At 38.0% G+C, this 24,727-nt stretch overlaps 1 protein-coding gene across 3 annotated transcripts in view; it reads right to left on the bottom strand.

Annotated features, from left to right (window-relative positions):
- The window catches only part of map3k14a (mitogen-activated protein kinase kinase kinase 14a), a 39,192-nt gene extending 21,449 nt beyond the window's left edge, over positions 1-17,743 (bottom strand). Inside the window, exon 1 of one of the 3 annotated variants that reach the window (XM_062050047.1) lies at positions 17,610-17,743. The gene's annotated coding sequence lies outside the window, so the exon portion shown is untranslated. Of the gene's footprint in view, positions 1-5,648; positions 5,785-17,388; positions 17,429-17,609 lie in introns of those variants that run through there. The other 2 variants (XM_062050049.1, XM_062050048.1) reach the window with 2 other exon arrangements.
- Positions 17,744-24,727: the final 6,984 nt, after the last annotated feature.

Below are 24,727 nucleotides of genomic sequence, written 5' to 3'. Positions count from 1 at the left end.
TGTTTTTACAAAATACTTAGTGTTATTCACCTCTAATAATGTGATTATTGTTCCCAGGGTTGCAAATATTATTTGTTTAAGTTTGCTTATATCATTTGCCCTAAGAACTACATTTACAATATCAAATGACGTGAAATATGTGTGGACTTTTTTGGAGCCATGCCTCAACGGACAAGGGCTTATGCCCCGCCCCCGCCCCGCCGCTTCAGGTTTTGCACGGAAGGACACACCTTGCATTGAACTGCAGTTGCCGAGAGTGACTTTTTTTTTTTTTTTGCGGGTATGGATGACACCGGAAGGAAGGGGCTGTTTAGGAACCGTTGAAGCTGACTCGGTCGTCTGAAAATAAGTCACAGGAAGTGCCCTCCTGCTTGGTTGAGGCACCTTGCGACAATGAGCAAGTAGATGACTATAATTAAAGTATTTTTTGTCAAAGTCAATTTTTTTTTGTGTGAATTTTCTAGTAATTTTTACCATTTATAGTGGTAGTGTCTAACTTTTTTCACCGAGGGCTGCATACTTAAAAGTAGAGATGCTTTCAAATGTAATATCGGAAATTATCTGTATTGGTTTCAAAAAGTAAAATGTATTACTTTTTAAAACGCTGCTGTACGGAGTGGTACACGGACGTAGGGAGGAGTACAGAGCGCCAATAAATCTTAAAGGCACTGCCTTTTGCGTGCCGGCCCAATCACATAATATCTACGGCTTTTCACACGCACTAGTGAATGCCAAGCATACTTAGTCAACAGCCATACAGGTCACACTGAGGGTGACCGTATAAACAACCTTAACACTGTTACAAATATGCGCCACACTGTGAACCCACACCAAACAAGAATGACAAACACAAGAACATCCGCACCGTAACACAACATAAACACAACAGAACAAATACCCAGAACCCCTTGCAGCACTAACTCTTCCGGGACGCTACAATATACACCCCCCGCTAGCCCACCTCAACCTCCTCATGCTCTCTCAGGGAGAGCATGTCCCAAATTCCAAGCTGCTGTTTTGAGGCATGTTAAAAAAAAATGCACTTTGTGACTTCAATAATAAATATTGCAGTGCCATGTTGGCATTTTTTTCCATAACTTGAGTTGATTTATTTTGGAAAACCTTGTTACATTGTTTAATGCATCCAGCGGGGCATCACAACAAAATTAGGCATAATAATGTGTTAATTCCACGACTGTATATATCGGTATCGGTTGATATCGGAATCGGTAATTAAGAGTTGGACAATATCGGAATATCGGCAAAAAAGCCATTATCGGACATCTCTACTTAATAGTGAAAGAAAGTTTCGATCAGTTTTATGCTGCTGATTCCATGAGTGAGATCGGCCGATTACCAACACCGATACGAATCACGTGTGTTTGTCATGTCTGTGTTAATCATGTTTTTGTTTTGCTTGGGTTTTGGGCTCTTTTTTTAGTTCCTGGTTGCACTTCCTTGTTTGGTTTGGTTTCCATGGTCACCCATTAGTTTTCACCTGTCTTGTCACGCACCTGTTTCACAACCTCATGTCACGCACCTGCCTCACGTTTTCACTGATCACGTCACTATTTAAATCTGTCTGTTTCTGTTGTTCGGCCTGGCGTCCTCACACTATTTCAGCACTCTGCTTCATGTCATGTCACAGTTCTTTGCCAAGTGAGTTTTGTTCATTTATGCCACAGTGAGTGTTTTTGTTTAATTGTTCATAGTTTCTGCATTTATGCAAGTTTTGTGTTTATTACCAAGTTTTGTATTTCCGCCTTTGTGCGCGCCTTTTGTTTTCCTAGTCAAGTTTTTTACCTCCACTGTGAGCGCCTTTTGTTTATTCCTTTTTTTTATTTGTTAAAATTAAATCATGTATTTAAATTCACGTCTTGCACGCGCCAATTTTCCTTTGCCTTCAGGAGGAACACAACCCAAGAATCCAGTCATGACAGTGTTATGTTTATTTATTGACAGTTTAATATTATCAACACAATAGTTAAACTACTTCCTCATTCTCTTTCACAGTGTGTAATATGTTCAGCCTCGTCCTCCAGTGATATTGATACTTGATAATGGTACATTAAAGTTAAAGTACCACTGATAGTCACACACACACACTAGGTGTGGTGAAATTAACCTCTGCATTTGACCCATCCCCTTATTCCACCCCCTGGGAGGTGAGGGGAGCAGTGAGCAGCAGCGGTGGCCGCGCTCGGGAATCATTTTGGTGATTTAACCCCCAATTCCAACCCTTGATGCTGAGTGCCAAGCAGGGAGGTAATGGGTCCCATTTTTATAGTCTTTGGTATAACTCGGCCGGGGTTTGAACTCACGACCTACCGATCTCAGGGCGGACACTCTAACCACAAGGCCACTGAGCAGGTTAAGACACAATGGAATGCCGTTCATGTGCCGTAACGAAGGCGATTATGATTATCTTAGAGGAGTGGCTCCTCACTGTGTATGGAGACACATAATTAGCTGCTAACCGCTTGTCATGCATTAATCGGCAATGCGGGTCACTAACTTTTTTCACATAAAAAAAACGGTCAATACTGATCGGTGGCCTATCTATTGGCTATGGCACAGGTGTCAAACTCAATTCTATTTGGCCCTCCAAAGCCTGGAAATAATATGTATTAATAAAGTACTGTAACTTTTCTTACTAAATGTATTCTTTCTTCTGATACACTACACACCGTAAGAAGATATGCAAACCGCTAACCACAAGCTAGCACTCTTGAGGTGGGCCGATTGATACGGATGTTGACAGTAACGATAACAAGTAGTATAGTATCAGGTCAATACCACAGTGGTTAGGGGTGTCAAACTCATTTTAGCTCAGGGGCCGCATGGAGGAAAATCTGTGCACACACGGGCCGGACTATTAAAATGATGGCATAAAAACTAAAAAATAAAGACAACTTCAGATTGTTTTCTTTCTCTTACTTTGGCCAAAAATAGAACAAACACATTCTGAAAATATTGAAATAATAATATAGAAACAAATACAGGCAGCGGTAAAGTTTAGATCCATGAAGGTAAGAAGAAAGAGAATGAATGTTTATAACTGAATACATTTACATATGCATAAAAATTTGTTTTCTTTTGCATTTTTTTTTATTTTTTTATGAATTAAGTAATGTTTATGACAACCTTTTTCCAAAACACAATATAGAATGTGAGATATAACAGGATAATGCATACATTTATCATTTGTTTTCAAAACGGTTACAAAAAAGTGGGACCCCAAAAATGTACTCTGAGACCCCATTTGTATGACTTGATGGGGTCCCTGGGACCCCATTTTGAAAATTCCTAGCGCCCATGAATTGATTAACGTGGACCCCGACTTAAACAAGTTGAAAAACTTATTCGGGTGTTAGCATTTAGTGGTGAATTGTACGGAATATGTACTGTACTGTGCAATCTACTAATAAAAGTTTCAATCAATCAAAAAAAAGCCCACACTGATGGACTATTGGTGCGTGCAAAACAGCAGCAGGCGGCTGTGGCCTGCGGGCCGGTTCTAATACTAATTAAATATCATCCCGGGGGCCATAGATAATTCAGATCCGGCCAGCGGGCCTCGACTTTGACACATAGGGGTTAGATCAATATTTTTCACTACCAAAAACTTTACAAACTCAGGGAATAAATTCCTAATACAGAAGGGCTTTCAACGCAAAAACCAAATGATATAAATCAGAGACAATAGTAGGTCATAATTTAAAAAAAATTATTGATATTGTTACAACACCGTCTATCAGTAGATCAGTATCAGTATCAGCATGGGTATGACCAATTCTGCCCTTGTAGCTAATTGGTATTGGACCGATACTAGAGATGTCTGATAATATCGGACTGCCGATATTATTAGCCGATAAATGCTTTAAAATGTAATATCGGAAATTATCGGTATCGGTTTTTAAAAAGTAAAATGTATTACTTTTTAAAACGCCGCTGTACGGAGTGGTACACGGACGTAGGGAGAAGTACAGAGCGCCAATAAATCTTAAAGGCACTGCCTTTGCGTGCCGGACGAATCACATATCTACGGTTTTTCACACACACAAGTGAATGCAAGGCATACTTGGTCAACAGCCATACAGGTCACACTGAGGGTAGCCGTATAAACAACTTTAACACTGTTACAAATATGCGCCACACTGCGAACCCACACCAAACAAGAATGACAAACACATTTCGGGAGAACATCCGCACCGTAACACAACATAAACACAACAGCACAAATACCCATAACCCCTTGCAGCACTAACTCTTCCGGGACGCTACAATATACACCCCCGCTACGCCCCCCCCACCTCAACCCCGCCCCCCCAACCCCGCCCACCTCAACCTCCTCATGCTCTCTCAGGGAGAGCATATCCCAAATTCCAAGCTGCTGTTTTGAGGCATGTTAAAAAAATAATGCACTTTGTGACTTCAATAATAAATATGGCAGTGCCATGTTGGCATTTTTTCCCATAACTTGAGTTGATTTATTTTGGAAAACCTTGTTACATTGTTTAATGCATCCAGCGGGGCATCACAACAAAATTAGGCATAATAATGTGTTAATTCCACGACTGTATATATCGGTATCGGTTGATATCGGAATCGTTAATTAAGAGTTGGACAATATCGGAATATCGGATATCGGCAAAAAAGCCATTATCGGACATCTCTAATCGATACCCACATTTTTGGTGTCGCCCAAAACTAATGTACAGTACCCTAACAACTGAAGAATAAGTGCTTATTATATTACACCAGAAGTGTAGATGGAATCATGTTACACCAGAAAGTAACCAAATATTAACAGTACATTAGCAAGTAGATAAAAATAATAGTTTTGAGAAAATATTACAACTGGAATTTATGTCATATGTTACAGCATATGTCATCAGCCAAATTAAGATTATTTGTAACACTTTTTGAAAAGCTTCTATTATCATTTACAAAACCAAATAATATATTGTGACATATATCTTTATTGCAGGAGGCTGCAATATATATCGCGATATAGATTTTAGGCCATATCGCCCATTGCAAGTTGAACTGTCTGAAAAAAGCTTAATATTTTTTGCATAAAGCAACCATATTGTCCAGTCGCATGTTGAAAGTGAATACAAACTTGACAATGCTACTTAATCCAAGCTACTTATTAAAGATTTTTTAAAAGTTGATACATATCTGATTAATTGAGAAAAAATGCACTTAATTGCAGTTAAGCATTTTAATCGTTTGATACCCGTAATAAAAAACACAATTTCCTGATCTGTTACTAGTAGAACAGGAATACAACATTTTTCCAAACATTACATAAGTCTAAAAAGTTGCAAATGTAGGACAAGGCCTCATTTACAGTTGCATAATAACAACAATAGTGTCTTGTTTTGCTGACTTTTAACCTAATTTGTAGTGATGCTAAAGATCTAAAAGTCAAAGCTTGTTGCTCAAGAGCATGGCGGACATAAAGATGACATCGCCATTAATATCTTTAAACATTTTAACTCAAGTTTTTGTGCGCCGCAAGAACAAAGCACTTGGAGTGGCACTTCCTACAGAAGGCATGTGAGTTAACGTGGAAAGGCAGGGTTAAATAAGAGCCAGTTGACACACGCACACACAAAAGAAACATCTAAGAGGAGACGTACCAACAGGAACAGGGTTGAACTCTCTCCACACTGACTAAACAAAACAGCAACATGTATACAACAACATAAACAAACAAGTAACTCGTCCTTTGTGCTATTGCCTGTCTCTCTCTCTCTTCCTTATTGCTGCAATTCTTTCTTCAGGGGAGGAGTTTGGCCACTTACGGGAAATGCATCTCGACCTATTTGGCGCCTCCCCTTGGACTCTGCTGACTCTCGACGGAACTCCTCAACGGCTCCGCACACCGCAGCATGTAGAGGTTTGCTTTTGACGAGCCAATGAACCGAGACTACGATCACAGCAGGGCCAAAACACACACTTGTGGCGTTAAGCAACTCAATACTGTGCAACCGCTGAAGTGGGACGCACCTGAAGCTTAACATTATCAGGACAATGTTCCGCTAAAGCAGAGGTGTCAAAGTCGTTTTCACTGAGGGCCACGTCGTAGTTATGTTTGGCCCCATTGGGCCGCTTCTAACAGTGAATAGTATTATTACACAATTTTTTAATGCATTTTGTAAGTAGATTTTTTTTTAAACTAAAATGTAAAAAATACATGGTAAGTTGCAATAATTGCACCTCAAAATGTAGTGTATATTACTGTAAATGGAAAAACAGTACTGCTGTTTTTATGGTAAAAAAAAGGCAGCTCAGTTGCCAGAATTTTACTGTAAAATGTACTTCTTTTTTTTTTTTACTGTAAATAAAAAAAAAACCTGCAATTTTACAGTAAAATGTTGGCACCTGAGCTGCCATTTGTTTTTTTAAACGCAAATCAACAACTGTAGATTTTTCGGTCTATTACCGCATTTTTCGGATTATAAATCGCCCGGAGTATAAATCGCACCGGCCGAAAATGCATAATAAAGAAGGCAAAAAACATATACACCGTATTTTTCGGACTATAAGTCGCAGTTTTTTTCATAGGAGTGACTTATGTGTGAAATTATTAACACATTACCGTAAAATATCAAATAATATTATTTAGCTCATTCACGTAAGAGACTAGACGTATAAGATTTCATGGGATTTAGCGATTAGGAGTGACAGATTGTTTGGTAAACGTATAGCATGTTCTATACGTTATAGTTATTTGAATGACTCTTACCATAATATGTTACGTTAACATACCAGGCACGTTCTCAGTTGGTTATTTATGCCTCATATAACGTACACTTATTCAGCCTGTTGTTCACTATTCTTTATTTATTTTAAATTGCTTTTCAAATGTCTATTCTTGGTGTTGGATTTTATCAAATAAATTTCCCCCAAAAATGCGACTTATACTCCAGTGCGACTTATATATGTTTTTTTCCTTCTTTATTATGCATTTTCGGCCGGTGCGATTTATACTCCGGAGCGACTTTTACTCCGAAAAATACGGTAAAATGTAAAAATACATGGTAAGTTGCAATAATTGTACCTCAAAATGTAGTGTATATTACTATAAATGGAAAAACAGTACTGATGTTTTTATGGTAAAAAAAAATAGACAGCTCAGTTGCCAGAATTTTACTGTAAAATTTACATTTGTTTTATTTTACTGTAAATAAAAAAAACTGCAATTTTACAATAAAATGTTGGCACCTGAGCTGCCAGTTTGTTTGTTTTTTTAAACGCAAAAAAACAACTGTAGATTTTTCGGTGTATCGCCGCATTTTTCGGATTATAAATCGCCCCGGAGTATAAATCGCACCGGCCGAAAATGCATAATAAAGAAGGAAAAAAACGTATATAAGTCGCACTAGAGTATAAGTCGCATTTTTGGGGCAAATTTATTTAAAAAAATCCAACACCAAGAATAGACATTTGAAAGGCAATTTAAAATGATTAAAGAATAGTGAACAACAGGCTGAATAAGTGTACGTTATATGAGGCATAAATAACCAACTGAGAACGTGCCTGGTATGTTAACCTAACATATTATGGTAAGAGTCATTCAAATAACTATAACATATAGAACATGCTATACGTTTACCAAACAATCTGTCACTCCTAATCGCTAAATCCCATGAAATCTTCTTCCTCGGTGTCGCTTCCAAACAACTCTGCCAACTCCAAAGGTAGACAATGCGCCGCTTCCTCTTCTATCGGTACGTCCCTTACGTCAGAGTCATCGTCAGTTGCCGTTCCAATTATTCCAGCCTTTCTGATTCCGGACAGGATGGTTTCGGCTGTCACTTACGTGAATCAGCTAAATAATATTATATGCTATTTTACGGTAATGTGTTAATAATTTCACACATAAATTGCTCCTGAGTATAAATCGCACCCCCGGCCAAACTATGAAAAAAACTGTGATTTATAATCCGAAAAATTCGGTACTGCAAATGGCAAAACGGCACCACAGTTTGTTACAGTAAAAAAAAGTACAGTTTTCTTCATTTAGAGAAAAAGGCTGTAAAAAACACAGTAAATGTCACAATTTTACCATGAAATCTATTGCTACTTTTACATTGCACAATTTGATGGATAACTTGCTTTGAAATAATTATTATTAGTATTTATTTATATATAAAAAATGGTTTGAATGTTTAATATATTTTTGCATAATTAGACAATATCTAAGTTAACATAATTTGCGATTACATATATATTTTTTCTCCCAAAACAGAAAGAAAGAATACATTTTGTAAGAAAAGTTACAGTACTTTATTGATACATATTATTTCCAGGCTTTCGAGGGCCAAATAAAATGAAGTGGCGGGCCACATCTGGCCCCTGGGCCTTGAGTGTGACACCTGTGCGCTAAAGCATGAACACGCTTAAAAATTCTGAGTTCAGATACACTGTGCTTTATCTTTGGCTTTTTATTGCAGCAAACAGGAAATTAAGTGGACTCAAACTGCTCTCAAACTGAACATTGTTTTATTGTTTAATATCAACTTCTTCTGACACTCGTGCCACACTTAAAGGGGAACTGAACTTTTTGGGGAAATTAGCACATCATCCTCAATCCTTATGTGAGACAGGAACTCACATGTCTTTCTGTGCATTCTAAATATGAAAAAAAACTGCAGTTGGACTTGGATATGATCTATTCCAGATCATTTCTGTAAGCGAGCGCCCTGTAGAGGGCTGCAAAAAATATCTGTTTCTCAGCTGTGGTTAATTTGGGTCGCAGCGGTACTCGGTTGTAATTCACTTTTTTCACCACTTGTGGAAGTAATGACAATCTACAATTAGAGATGTCCGATAATGGCTTTTTTGCTGATATCCGATATTGTCCAACTCTTAATTACCGATTCCGATATCAACCGATACCGATATATACCAGTGTTTCCCACACATTCATTTATTTGTGGCGGACCGCCACGAAAGAATTTTAAAAAAAAATAAAAAAAATTTTTTTGTCCTGTCCAGCTTCTCAGGCAAATCATATAGTTGATGTAGATGCCCATATCGGCTGTTCAGATTTACTTTACAAAAGAGAAGTGTAGGATCAAGATTTTTGGAGCTCTTTGTTCAGTGGATCAGATGTTTGATGAAGCTTTGTGTCTATCTACCACCACTACTGTTTTCTGTTTATTTGTTAATGACTGTGGCAGGACACCTCTGCCTCTGTTTCACTTTATGTTGCTGGTAAATAATATGGTTGTAGTAGTAGGCTAAAGTTAAATTTTTTAGTATGCACTAATTAAAGGGGCAGAGCTTTAAGAGACATTTTAGCTTTTATATTTTTATAAGATATATTTTTTGTAAGAACCACAATTAATAAATATATTTCATTGAATAACTTATTGTTCAAATCTGTATATAAATATGTACATAAAGTGTTGTAATTATATTGTAAAATGGATGGATGGATGGATGTTTAAAACAAAACTGTTATTATTAACTAGTAAGTATACATTTTTTTAGCCTTTTTAGAGAAAATCATATCATTGTAGTAAATTATGCAAATTACTCGATGATGTCATGGTGACCACGCCCATAGCCACGCCCCCACCGCCACAGGTATCTTGGAAGTTTATGGGAAACACTGTATACAGTCGTGGAATTAACACATTATTATGCCTAATTTTGTTGTGATGCCCCGCTGGATGCATTAAACAATGTAACTTTACCATGAATTGATTAACGTGTTAGTTGAAAAACTTATTCGGGTGTTACCATTTAGTGGTCAATTGTACGGAATATGTACTGTACTGTGCAATCTACTAATACAAGTTTCAATCACTCAATCAAAAACAAGGTTTTCCAAAATAAGAGAACAACTTCAACTCCAGTTATGGAAAAAAATGCCAACATGGCACTGCCATATTTATTATTGAAGTCACAAAGTGCATTATTTTTTTTAACATGCCTCAAAACAGCAGCTTGGAATTTGGGACATGCTCTCCCTGAGATAATCCTGATACCCACTACAACTATGGGAAATACTATACTTTGACTTTCACAAAGTGCATTATTTTTTATTTTTTTTAAACATGCCTCAAAACAACAGCTACAAAAACAATGAAGGCACACGGCCTCAGTCCAGAGTATACTAGAGCATACTTGCCAACCTTGAGACCTCCGAATTCGGGAGATGGGGGGGCGCACTGTACTTCTCCCTACGTCCGTGTACCACTCCGTATAGCGGCGTTTTAAAAAGTCATAAATTTTACTTTTTGAAACCGATACCGATAATTTCCGATATCATTTTAAAGCATTTATCGGCCGATAATATTGTCAGTCCGATATTATCGGACATCCCTAGTTATGAACAATAGTCAAAATTCCCCAAAAAGTGCAGTTCTCTTTTAAGGAGGGGTTGGGGGACCCTCAACTTTACATAATTAAAATAATAAATAAAATGGCTAAATAAAGTTATTGTGACCAAAATGATCACGAATACCATTATTATTGCAGTATAGTTCAACGTCCTCAAAAAGTACTTACACACACTAAAACAAATAGCCACCCACTATACTTTCTTGGCAGAGGAAACTCGAAATATTGTTCTGGCATATTATTTTTATTTGTGTGTTTAAATATGTTTAACCTCTTCCATTTTAATTTGTAAAGGTATTAGAATGTTTGTTTTGCTTACGGTTTATGGTAGTTCACGTCCTGCAGAACACATCTCTGTTTCAACGTGAAACTATGGAGTTTATATCGATCACTTTGTGCAAAGACAGTCCAGTCTTAATGTACAATGTAAATACTGCATCATAGTAGTTTAGACAATAATATGTTTAATCAAGTTTTGATTGGGCAATGACATTTCTTAAAGGGGAAAGACGTCTCTTTGTTTTTATGTTACCATTTAAGCCAGTTAACAATCTAACATTAGTCGGTCTATAATTTTATCAAATTGTTATCAATCACATTTATTGCATCATTTTAATTTAATACGATAATACTAACTGTTGGGAGTTTTACAGCAGTTATCATTCTTACCATTTTTGTGCACGTAGCACAAACACCTGCAGCTGCTGAAACCGTTGTAACAATGCATGCATATTGCGATTATGGACGTTGCAATAGTTGCCGACTACCTTTTTATCTATCGTTCGGTTACTTGACTTATGGACTATCGGCCCAGGTCTAATAACCACGGTAAAACTCCCGGCATTACCGTTTTAAATCAAAACGATCGGAAAACTGAGATTGATAACTGCACTTTGATAAACTCACAGACTGACTGGTGCCAGTTTGCTATCTTAAAAATTAACATGAAAACAAGAGACATTGACGTCTTTCCCCATAAAGAAAGGACATACCCCATTCTAAACTTATATCAACATTACTGTGTGCATTGAACCTACAAGCTGTGTTCGCTTAAAAGAGAGTGAGCGTTCTATACTCACAAGGAAAAGGTGATTTTACGGTGCGTTCAAGGACCGCTGAACAGAGTAGGACACAGCGCCTGCCATAAATAATAAGTATTAATAATGCTAGATTTTTTTTAACATATTTGGTCAATTTGGTCTAAAGATAATTAGAGATGTCCGATAATATCAGACTGCCGATATTATCGGCCAATAAATGCTTTAAAATGTGATATCGGAAATTATCGGTATCGGTTTCAAAAAGTAAAATGTATGACTTTTTAAAACGCCGCTGAACGGAGTGGTACACGGACGTAGTGAGAAGTACAGAGCGCCAATGAACCTTAAAGACATTGCCTTTGCGTGCCGGCCCAATCACATAATACCTACGGCTTTTCACACACACAAGTGAATGCAATGCATACTTGGTCAACAGCCATACAGGTCACACTGAGGGTGGCCGTATAAACAACTTTAACACTGTTACAAATATGCGCCACACTGTGAACCCACACCAAACAAGAATGACAAACACATTTCGGGAGAACATCTGCACCGTAACACAACAGAACAAATACCCAGAACCTCTTGCAGCACTAACTTGTCCGGGACGCTACAATATACACCCCCCACGCCCTACCACCTCAACCCAACCCCGCCCACCTCAACCTCCTCAGACTCTCTCAGGGAGAGCATGTCCCAAATTCCAAGCTGCTGTTTTGAGGCATGTTAAAAAAAAAAATGCACTTTGTGACTTCAATAATAAATATGGCAGTGCCATGTTGGCATTTTTTTCCATAACTTGAGTTGATTTATTTTGGAAAACCTTGTTACATTGTTTAATGCATCCAGCGGGCATCACAACAAAATTAGGCATAATAATGTGTTAATTCCACCGCTGTATATATCGGTATCGGTTGATATCGGAATCGGAAATTAAGAGTTGGACAATATCGGAATATCGGCAAAAAAGCCATTATCGGACATCTCTAAAAAAATCTTTGTTAAATGCCAACATATGGTGGACCTTGGCGTGAGCTACTTGAGACGATTTAACAGCTCCAAATCAACCAATTCCACACAGCCGGCAATTAATCAATTGATATGTCTCTGCACCATCCTATACTACCGCACAATATTGGAAACATATCTCAGTAATGAAACATTGTGCAATAAATACTCCTGCATTGTCTGCTGAACGTCGGTGTCGATTCAGCTCCTGATTCCAACTAAAGATAGCGACAGCGGCCATCCTGGGCTGACTTTGCGGCGTACACCCACACAGATTAATGAAATTCCAAAAGCTTTAGTAAGAGTAGTGAAATCGGACTTGACCTGCAGTCTGCCTCGCCACAACACTCACACACACACACACACGGCAACAGCATTCCTGCAAGGACACATGGCTGGAAAACGGCTCCAGCTGCGCCGGTTTCAAATGTTTTTTGATCACTAACCGGCATGTTGAACACTTATTAGTGATAATTATGACAACATAACAACATAACTTGACTGTAGGTGTTCACACAGTATTTCTTACATGAACAATTTCTCATTAGCAACGTCACCAACTGACGGTACGTTGTATAATTGTGTTATGGCAATGTTACTTCTTTGTAGTTCAAATGTCCCTCATTGGCTACCATTGAGATAAACAATCATTTCACCCATGTAATACTATTAATGACATATCTATAATTTATGCTGCCTATTAGTTCAAGGTTTCTGCAGGTATCAGCATATCTACACTGCAAAAACTGAAATCTAAGTAAGATTAAATATCTCAAATAAGGGTGATATTTGCTTATTTTCAGTCTGATAAGATAATTCTTCTCACTAAGCAGATTTTATGTTAGTGTTTTACTTGTTTTAAGTGTTTTGGTCCTAAATTATCTCAGTGAGATATTACAGCTTGTTGCTGAGATTTTATGACCTATTTTGAGTAAAACATGCTTGAACCTAGAATATCAACTGTTGCAAAGCTGTGTCATCAACACTCACAAGTATAAAACTACTTTTTTAAAATAATAATTTCTTATTTCAAGCATGAAAAAAAAAATCATGACTTTGACACAATGGTGTTTCATAATTAAAACAGATGACAGCCAAATGAACTTTGCTGTTTTATTTTCAATGAAACAATAGAAAATACGTACTCATATAGTAGTACAGTTGTTATTAGTGAGAATATACTTATTTTAAGGTATTTTTGGGTTTATTGAGGTTATCTAATTTTACTTGTTTTGGAAAGTCTTGACAAGCCAAATTTTCTTGCTCTATTGGCAGATAATTTTGCTTAATTCAAATAAAATACCCCTAATTTTTGTATTTTTTTCCCTTGTTTTTGAACACTGGCTTTTTGCAGTGTAATGTAATGCCCTTTTTAATACCACTTCAAACAACTGTAATGCCCATGTACTACTGCAGACAGTGTTTACCGGTATATTTAGTCAAAAGCTTACAACTGTCTGCCTAGATTAGGGGTCGGCAACCCAAAACGTTGAAAGAGCCATATTGGATCAAACATACAAAAAATAAATCTGTCTTGAGTTCCAAAAATTAAAAGCCGTATATAAGTGCTATAAAAAAGGCAACACATGACGTAAGTGTCTATATTAGCTATAATAGCCTACTATCAAAATTATTTTAAAGCCTTATATAAGTCCTATAATAAAGGCAGCACGTGACGTAAGTGTCTATATTAGCTATAATAGCCTACTTTCAAAAGGACTATGTGTCGCAGGCTGAAGCAAATCTTTGTTGACAGAAATGTTGACATTTAATATTTATTCTACACATTTTTACAACATTAGAAACCATTAGTAAATCAGAGGCTACTCAGAAGGTGAAATAAATCATGGAAATTACTGGCTTTTAATGGCCAAGGGTATAGATGTGTGTGTCCAAGTTAAAGGAAACGGCAGGCTGTCTTCTTCTAATGGATTTATTACGATCTTTGGCAAGCTAGGTAATGTTTGCTGTGGTCTGGAACAACATGGCACACAAACAACTATCAGAAATGCAGCCAATATTACATGCAGATGATGTGTCGTGAGACATGCAAAACTAAATTATATACAAAGAGGATAAAATCAAAGGATATTAAATGAGCTCAAATATACCTACAAATGAGGCATAATTGTGCAATATGTACATACAGCTACTCTTAATAGCATGATAGCATTGATTAGCTTGCAATCATGCACTGACCAAATATGCCTGATTAGCACTCCAACAAGTCAATAACATCAACAAAGCGCACCTTTGTGCATTCACGCACAGTATAAGACGTTTGTTGTACAAAATGAGACAAAGAAGCAGTGGAAGATTTTACATGTAAACAAACTGTTGCGTCACAGTCCACACTATGGTGAGTTCAAGAACTGCCGAAATTAGTAGCAGTGTTTCCCATAAACTGCCAAGATACCTGTGGCGGTGGGGGCGTGGCTATGGGCGTGGTCACCATGACATCATCGAGTAATTTGTATAATTTACTACAATGATATGATTTTCTCTAAAAAGGCTAAAAAAATGTATACTTACTAATTAATAATAACAGTTTTGTTTTAAACGTCCATCCATCCATCCATTTTACAATATAATTACAACACTTTATGTACATATTTATATACAGATTTGAACAATAAGTTATTCACTGAAATATATTTATTAATTGTGGTTCTTACAAAAAATATATATTATAACAATATAAAAGCTAAAATGTCTCTTAAAGCTCTACCCCTTTAATTAGTGCATACTAAATAATTTAACTTTAGCCTACTACTACAACCATATTATTTACCAGCAACATAAAGTGAAACAGAGGCAGAGGTGTCCTACCACAGTCAGTAACAAATAAACAGAAAACAGTAGTGGTGGTAGATAGACACAAAGCTTCATCAAACATCTGATCCACTGAACAAAGAGCTCCAAAAATCTTGATACTACACTTCCCTTTTGTAAAGTAAATCTGAACAGCCGATATGGGCATCAACATCAACTATATGATTTTCCTGAGAAGCTTGACAGGACACAAAAAAAATAAAATAAAAATAAATAAAATGTATATTTAAAAAAAAAACAACAACATTTTTTTGTGGCGGCCTTAATTCTTTCGTGGCGGGCCACCACAAATAAATTAATGTGTGGGAAACACTGAGTAGGACAAAACGATGTTCACCAAATACTGTCATCAGTGAAGCATACACACAAACATATTAAACAGTGGGCTTTCTAACAATTGGGAAGGTTTGTGTCATGTTTGTCCTCAAACAAAAAACACACTAAAACAAATTATTTCCCCCCCATCTTTTTCCATTTTCAATCCTTTTTTAGAAATGCTCCAGGGAGCCACTAGGGCGGCACTAAAGAGAGCCACGGCATAGACCAAATTGTAAGCATCTAACAATGATAATGTTAAATTATTGAATAGTTTACAATAACTGTTACTCTCTAGTGAATTACAACTGGCTTACAAGACTGTACTTTATTTATTTTTCTGTTGTGGTAGCGACTTAACCCAAGGGGGGGGCCCTGGTGATGAGGTGGTTTTTCCCCTCCCTACCCCCCAACAAACCTCGACGATGCCCCCGTACCGACCCCACTAACTTCAACAACATCACCCCGCGCCCGAAAACACAGCTTGAAAAAAAAAAAATGGTGATTTCACTCAACAGAACAGCAACAATGCGAAAATATCACCCATTTTAAAAACAAACGTGTTCAGACTGACTGCGTTTAGCTCAATAGAAGTACGCTGGTCTCTCACACAGTGCAGCTCGGAGCAGTAGGAAAAAACAGCCGAAAGAGAGAGTACACAATCGCTAGACGGCGCTGAGCAATTTGTGATTGACAGCGAACACCAACAATTGCAATCCGCTGTCAAAATCGGGGGGGGTCCTGATTGGGTGGGGTCCCTGGGCTTCAGCTCAGGTGAACCTGTACATTAAGGCAGCCTTGGCAACAGCAGAAGTTGTTTTGTTGATCACGCCTTTGCACTTTGAACTTTGCACCGTTAACTGCTGCCTGAGAGGTGGTTAGAGTGGTTAGAGTGCCCGCCCTGAGATCGGTAGGTTGTGAGTTCAAACCCCGGCCGAGTCATACCAAAGACTATAAAAATGGGACCCATTACCTCCCTGCTTGGCACTCAGCCTCAAGGGTTGGAATTGGGGGTTAAATCACCAAAAATGATTCCCGGGCGCGGCCACCGCTGCTGCTCACTGCTCCTCTCGCCTCCCAGGGGGTGAACAAGGTGATGGGTCAAACACAGAGGTTCATTTCACCACACCTAGTGTGTGTGTGACAATCATTGGTACTTTAACTTAAGTTAACTTCACTTTAACTTAACTTAACTGCCTTTGACCGTCAATTTGTCATGAGCAAATAACGTGTGTAATTTTACCGCTTTGATGCCCATTGAGCAAAGTTTGGAGGTCTTTTTGCACATGCTGCAGAACGCTTCTCCGGGTTTGGAATCGACGGGTTTTAACCAGGTTTTGCAAAAAATAGCCTGCCAACCACTTTTGTTGAAATTTGCATTTTCCCAACATGTATTCCTTTTTCCGCTTTCGCCACGGCATGAGCACGTCCACGTGATATAGCAATATTTTTTAGCTTTTAGCTCAGTAGCTAGCACGCTGCACTCACATTTGAATGACCCTGTATTTAAACCAATGTTTGTTTGTTTTTTTAATCTGTTTGATTTATCTCTCGACCAGAGATGAGAATACTTAGTTGTGATTCATTATTGTTTTGAATGTGTGCTGCTTTTTTCCAATTGTATTACATTTTACCTAAAGTTTTTGCAAACTTCACTTCCAAAAAAAACAATATTCATAGTTTGCTGTACAAGCAGAACCTGCAAACTTTAACAGTGGCTTAACTTGCTGCACTTAACTCGCAAATGTTTTTGCTAAGCTAATATAGGGACACGCAAACAAATGCGAATAAGTAAATATAAACTAGTGAATGTACTGATCGTTACCTTTATGTTGCATTGTGTTTCCAATTATGTGTTAATTTACTGCTGTCATTTTCTGCAAGAGAAAAGGGGGGAAGGGGGGAATCTTCCCAAGACCGGAAACGGCCAGAAAAAAAGTTTATGCTACTAAATGTTGACGTCTTTCAGAATATTAACAACGATCAAAAGTATTTAACGACAACAACTCACGCAAATGCAACATTTGGATGAGATGTTTTACTCACCAAGCTTCTTATTGGTAGGCGTTGGTCGTCTGTTTCGTTGGCGGTGGAAAAGCAAGTGTGAGGGAATTCGTGGTATTTCCGGTTAACGTCCTTTCAAAGTATATGTTTAACACGTTATTTTCATACAATAATGTTTAAAATTAGTCAATAATTTAAATGTTGGTTATTTACATATTTTACGAGGGATTTGGGGTACTCAATATATTCCAGTATCGTCACAGTTTTGTTTAATAGGAGTGTTGCTTTTAATTTGAAGTGAAAAACAGTAACACATCAGTTATTGAGCTAGTTTATTATTATAACTTTACACTACCGTGAGCGCAGTTTCGCTTTGACGTAAATGCGGAAATTAAGTTGAAGCTTATTTTCCAAAAAAAACAATAATAAATACTTGCATCACTTTGTTTAAGAATGTCACTGTCTTACGCCTCATGATCACTTTGGATACAAAAATAATACAGGTAATAAAAATGCTGCTGGTCTTTCCCATGCCGTATTATCAATATTATGTTGGTACTGAATTTGCTTTTAGCAATGTTTAAATACTGAATAATGTAATTCCCTGTATTCCATAGATTTATAGGGAATAACTAATCAATAAAAAAAACATTTTACTAATGTGGGGGGGGGGGGGAGCTAAATTTACAAAGTAACCACTAGATGGAGACAAAAAAGTAGATATGAGCTATCCGTGCTGTTTACCAGGCAACACACATAGTAATACAGTTAACCTCATGTTTACACTGAAAAGGAGTTGGAAGAAGTAGAATGTATCTAACCCAACCCCTTCTCCAAGTTTCAACAATTACTGACACATTGTTCCACTATGTTACCATTTCCTAATTGGGAATGATGAAAAAACAGTATAATAGTGGGGTTAATAATAAATATTGGAGTAAAATATGGCAAAAAAACCATTGTATTCTGCATGAATAAATACATAATATATGATAAATCATCCTTACTAAAGAATAATGAATTTCAGTTAAATAATATCCGACACTGTGGGTTTCATTAAACAATTTAAAAAATTAAGGATAAATTATATCAGACATTTTTCTTCCTCTTTATACCTACAATTGTGGTGCATTCAAGGACCCTCTATTATTATTAGAAATAGAGGCGTCACAAGACAGGGAGGTACTTAATAGTCATACCAAAGACTATAAAAATGGGACCCATTATCTCCCTGCTTGGCACTCAGCATCAAGGGTTGGAATTGGGGGTTAAATCACCAAATGATTCCCGGGCGCGGCCACCGCTGCTGCTCAATGCTCCCCTGTGGGGGTGGGTCAAAAGCAGAGGATAATTTCACCGCCCCTAGTGTGTGTGTGACAATCATTGGCACTTTAACTTTAACTTTAGATGTACTAATAATAATATGATGATAATGATGTATTATTATGTTTCGGCTTACCCACTGATTTTAATTATAAGTCAGAGGTTTCCAAATTTTTCCCAGCAAGGGTTTAGTAAAATGGAAGGATGCGAGGGCCACTCTGATACATTTTGTACATAAAAGATGCTAAAAGCAAACCAATGTACATCAATATATGCTAAGCTGTGAACAAAACCTCCACGTTAGGTTTGTGTTATAGGTGACAAAGACAATGTGTGTAATCTAGTAACTAGGCTGTCACAAATGGATAACCAACAGGAAGCAATACGTGAAGATAGGCGAACACGCTTCTAAAGAGCTAAGAAAATCTTATGGCGTACCTCAGGGATCAATACTCGGACCAAAATTGTTCAATCTCTATATAAATGACATTTGTAAAGTTACAAAGGACTTAAAGTTAGTATTATTTCCAAATGACACAACTGCGTTTTGTTTAGCAGAGAACACACAGACGATTATACAAATAATAACAGAAGAAAATAACAAATTAAAAAGATGGTTTGACAAAAACAGACTATCTTTGAATCTTAGTACGACTAAAATAATGCTATTTGGTAACAGTAGAAAAGAAAGTCAAACACAAATACAGATAGACAAAGTAAATATTGAAAGTAGAGATGTCCGATAATATCGGACTGCCGATATTATCGGCCGATAAATGCTTTAAAATGTAATATCGGAAATTATCGGTATCGATTTCAAAATTATCGGTATCTGTTTCAAAAAGTAAAATTTATGACTTTTTAAAACGCCGCTGTGTACACGGACGTAGGGAGAAGTACAGAGCGCCAATAAACCTTAAAGGCACTGCCTTTGCGTGCCGGCCCAATCACATAATATCTACGGCTTTTCACACACACAAGTGAATGCAAACGCATACTTGGTCAACAGCCATACAGGTCACACTGAGGGTGGACGTATAAACAACTTTAACACTGTTACAAATATGCGCCACACTGAACCCACACCAAACAAGACTGACAAACATATTTCGGGAGAACATCCGCACCGTAACACAACATAAACACAACAGAACAAATACCCAGAACCCCTTGCAGCACTAACTCTTCCGGGACGCTACAATATACACCCCCCGCTAGCCCACCTCAACCTCCTCATGCTCTCTCAGGGAGAGCATGTCCCAAATTCCAAGCTGCTGGTTTTAGGCATGTTAAAAAAAATAATGCACTTTGTGACTTCAATAATAAATATGGCAGTGCCATGTTGGCACTTTTTTCCATAACTTGAGTTTATTTATTTTGGAAAACCTTGTTACATTGTTTAATGCATCCAGCGCTGACAACAAGCTATCCATACGCTTGGGTAGAACGGAATCCATCCTGTTTGGGTCCCACATCAACCTTAAGAAAGTCAATGATTTCACTATAAAAGTGGGTGACATTGTTATCACCGGGAAAGATGAGGTCACCTACCTAGGTTCCATTCTAGAGGCTAATCTTTCCTGTGATAAAATGACAACCAAGGTAATCAAAAAGGTCAACCAACGAACAAGATTTCTCTATAGAATCTCCTCTCTGGTCAACAAAAGCACCATGAGGATTCTAGCGGGAACTCTCGTTCAACCCTTTTTTGATTACGCATGCACCTCCTGGTACCCTAGCACCTCCAAAACCCTCAAATCTAAACTCCAAACATCCCAGAACAAGCTAGTCAAATTACTTTTAGACCTCCACCCCAGATCACACCTCACTCCTACCCACTTCTCCAAAGTGAGCTGGCTCAGGGTGGAGGACAGAGTAAAACAACTTGCACTGAGCCTAGTCTATAAAATCTGCTACACCTCCCTGATACCGAAGTACATGTCAAACTACTTCCATAACGTAAATGACCGCCATAACCACAACACCAGGGGGAGCTCCACTAACCATGTTAAACCCAGATTCCGATCTAACAAAGGTCTTAACTCATTCTCTTTCTATGCCACATCAATGTGGAATGCGCTCCCAACAGGTGTAAAAGAAAGGGCATCTCTATCCTCCTTCAAAACCGCAATAAAAGTACACCTCCAGGCAACTTCAACCCTAAACTAACACCCTCCCCGGATTGTAAATAATCAAATAATCAAATGTAAATAATCAAATGTAGATACTTTTTCTTATGCTTTCTGATCTCTCTCTCTCTATGTCCACTACTTGCTGTACATATCCTACCAAGTCAGACCTACACTGTTTCAATGTCCATTTCTCTGATGATGCAATTGTTGATGCTGATTGTTGATGACTGAAGTGTTGATACCAACCAAACCTAACCCCTCACCCCTCCATATCCCACACCCCGGATTGTAAATTATGTAAATAATTCAATGTACATACTCTGATGATTATCTTGTGTGATTACTGTATTATGATGTTAGTATATATTTGATAGTATATATCTGTATCATGAATCAATTTAAGTGGACCCCGACTTAAACAAGTTGAAAAACTTATTCGGGTGTTACCATTTAGTGGTCAATTGTACGGAATATGTACTTCACTGTGCAATCTACTAATAAAAGTTTCGATCAATCAATCAATCAATCAATCAATCATCACAACAAAATTAGGCATAATAATGTGTTAATTCCACGACTGTATATATCGGTATCGGTTGATATCGGAATCGGTAATTAAGAGTTGGACAATATCGGATATCGGCAAAAATAGCCATTATCAGACATCTCTAATTGCATTACTTCGTTTTTGAACATCTCATGGTTAAGCCTAGGTTGATTCCACATCCCACACCCCGGATTGTAAATAATGTAAATAATTCAATGTATATACTCTGATGATTATCTTGTGTGATGACTGTATTATGATGATAGTATATATCTGTATCATGAATCAATTTAAGTGTACCCCGACTTAAACAAGTTGAAAAACTTATTCGGGTGTTACATTTAGTGGTCAATTGTACGGAATATGTACTTCGCTGTGCAATCTACTAACAAAAGTTTCAATCAATCAATCATCACAACAAAATTAGGCATAATTATGTGTAAATTCCACGACTGTATATATCGGTATCGGTTGATATCGGAATCTGTAATTAAGAGTTGGACAATATCGGAATATCGGATATCGGCAAAAAATAGCCAGTATCGGACATCTCTAATTGTATTACTTTGTTTTTGAACATCTCATGGTTAAGCCTAGGTTGATTGGCAACATTAAATTGGCTCTAGTGCAGTGGTTCTTAACCTTGTTGGAGGTACCGAACCCCACCAGTTTCATATGCGCATTTACCAAACCCTTCTTTAGTGAAAAATAAAATGTTTTTTTTTTTCAAATTCAAGACAAAGTTATATGTTTTTGGTAACACTTAAGTATGGGGAACATATTCTAAGTAACAAAGACTTAATTTAGAGTTATTTGGACACTAGGGGAACATATTCTAAGTAATAAAGACTTAATTTAGAGTTATTTGGTTAGGGTTAGAGTCAGGGTTAGAGGGTTAGGGTTATAATAAGGCCTTGCATTAATAAGTACTTAAAGGCCTACTGAAAGCCACTACTACCGACCACGCAGTCTGATAGTTTATATATCAATGATGAAATCTTAACATTGCAACACATGCCAATACGGCTGGGTTAACTTATAAAGTGCAATTTTAAATTTCCCGGGAAATATGCGGCTGAAAACGTCTCGGTATGATGACGTATGCGCGTGACGTCACGACGGCAACGGAAGTATTTGGACCCAATGTGTCACCATACAAACTGCTCTGTTTTCATCGAACAATTCCACAGTATTCTGGACATCTGTGTTGGTGAATCTTTTGCAATTTGTTTAATGGACAATGGACCTCCAAAGACATGCACCTGGGGATAGGTTGATTGGCAACACTAAATTGGCCCTAGAGTGTGAATGTGAGCGTGAATGTTGTCTGTCTATCTGTGTTGGCCCTGCGATGAGGTGGCGACTTGTCCAGGGTGTACATCGCCTTCCGCCCGATTGTAGCTGAGATAGGCTCCAGCGCCCCCGCGACCCCAAAAGGGATAAGCGGTAGAAAATGGATGGATGGGAGACTGCAAATAAGAAAGTTGTATGTGCGATCGGTGTATTAGCGGCGGACTACAGCAACACCAACACCAGGAGGTTGTGTTGTGTTTGAGCTGGATAGCAGACGCACTACCGTGAGTACAGCTTTGGCTTCCAAACATTTGATCGCTTGCCCGTACGTGCGTGTCGCTATGTGCATGTCACGTTCGTAACTTTGGGGAAATATATGTTTTTTGCCGACTCTGATGGCGGCCGGGGTGTCGTCGAAAGCTACAACGCCCGCCGCTGCTCCGTAGCTAAATTAGCTTCAATTGTTAAGCTTCGCCAAGCTGGAAATTATTAACCATGTATTTACATGTTCATGGTTTAATAGTATTGTTGATCTTCTGTCTATCCTTCCAGTCAGGGTTTTTTAAAATTTTGTTTCTATCTGCATTTGAGCCTGATGCTATCAAGTTAGCTCCGTAGCTAAAGAGCTTCAACGATGTATTGTCGTGGAGATAAAAGTCACTGTGAATGTCCATTTCACGTTCTCGACTCTCATTTTCAAGAGGATATAGTATCCGAGGTGGTTTAAAATACAAATCCATGATCCACAATAGAAAAAGGAGAGAGTGTGGAATCCAATGAACCCTTTGTACCTAAGTTACGGTCAGAGCGAAAAAAGATACACCCTGCACTCCCTCTCTAGTCCTTCACTCTAACGTTCCTCATCCACGAATCTTTCATCCTCGCTCAAATTAATGGGGTAATCGTCGCTTTCTTGGTCCGAATCTCTCTCGCTCCATTGTAAACAATGGGGAAATGTGAGGAATCCTTCCTCCTGTGACGTCACGCTACTTCCGGTACAGCCAAGGCTTTTTTTTATCAGCGACCAAAAGTTGCGACCTTTATCGTCGTTGTTCTATACTAAATCATTTCAGCAAAAATATGGCAATATCGCGAAATGATCAAGTATGACACATAGAATGGATCTGCTATTCCCGTTTAAATTAAAAAAAAATCATTTCAGTAGGCCTTTAATAATGACTAGTTAAGAGCCAATATGTTACTAATTTGCATGTTAATAAGCAACTATTTAATGGTGAATATGTTCCCCATACTAAAGTGTTACCATGTTTTTTTACTGGTGCACAAAATGAACCGTGCATGAACATCACCTTGTTCAAACAACAAAACCAACACAGTGCATAAACTCACAACAAATTACACACCTGCAAATCAGTCTGACTTCTGCTGTTGCCGTATCCGTAACACGCAGATAGTGAGAAGTTTGTATTTACACGATGAGTCGGGTGTGTTTTGACCTCCGCCGAATCCCTGAGGCCGACTCACCGAACCACTAGGGTTCGATCGAACCCAGGTTAAGAACCACTGCCCTAGTGTGTGAATGTGAGTGTGAATGTTGTCTGTTTATCTGTGTTGGCCCTGCGATGAGGTGGCGACTTGTCCAGGGTGTACGCCGCCTTCCGCCCGAATGCAGCTGAGATAGGCTCCAGCACCCCCCGCCACCCCAAAAGGGACAAGCGGTAAAAAATGGATGGATGGTTAAGCCACCTAGTGGCAAGGTGAGGCACTGCCTCAATATGTTTCCCCCATTTATTTTTACAAATGTGTTATTTTATTGTTTTAAATGTGAGGCGGTCAAGTGCACGCTTTATCTAAATAAAAACAATGGTTACTAGTTGTACTTTTTTGTATTTTGTATCCAGGGT

Source organism: Entelurus aequoreus, linkage group LG06 (assembly GCF_033978785.1).
Source record: "Entelurus aequoreus isolate RoL-2023_Sb linkage group LG06, RoL_Eaeq_v1.1, whole genome shotgun sequence".
Taxonomy (NCBI): Eukaryota; Metazoa; Chordata; class Actinopteri; order Syngnathiformes; family Syngnathidae; genus Entelurus; species Entelurus aequoreus.
The sequence above is the reverse complement of the archived record's forward strand: the minus strand, read 5'-3'. Positions and strand labels throughout refer to the sequence as shown.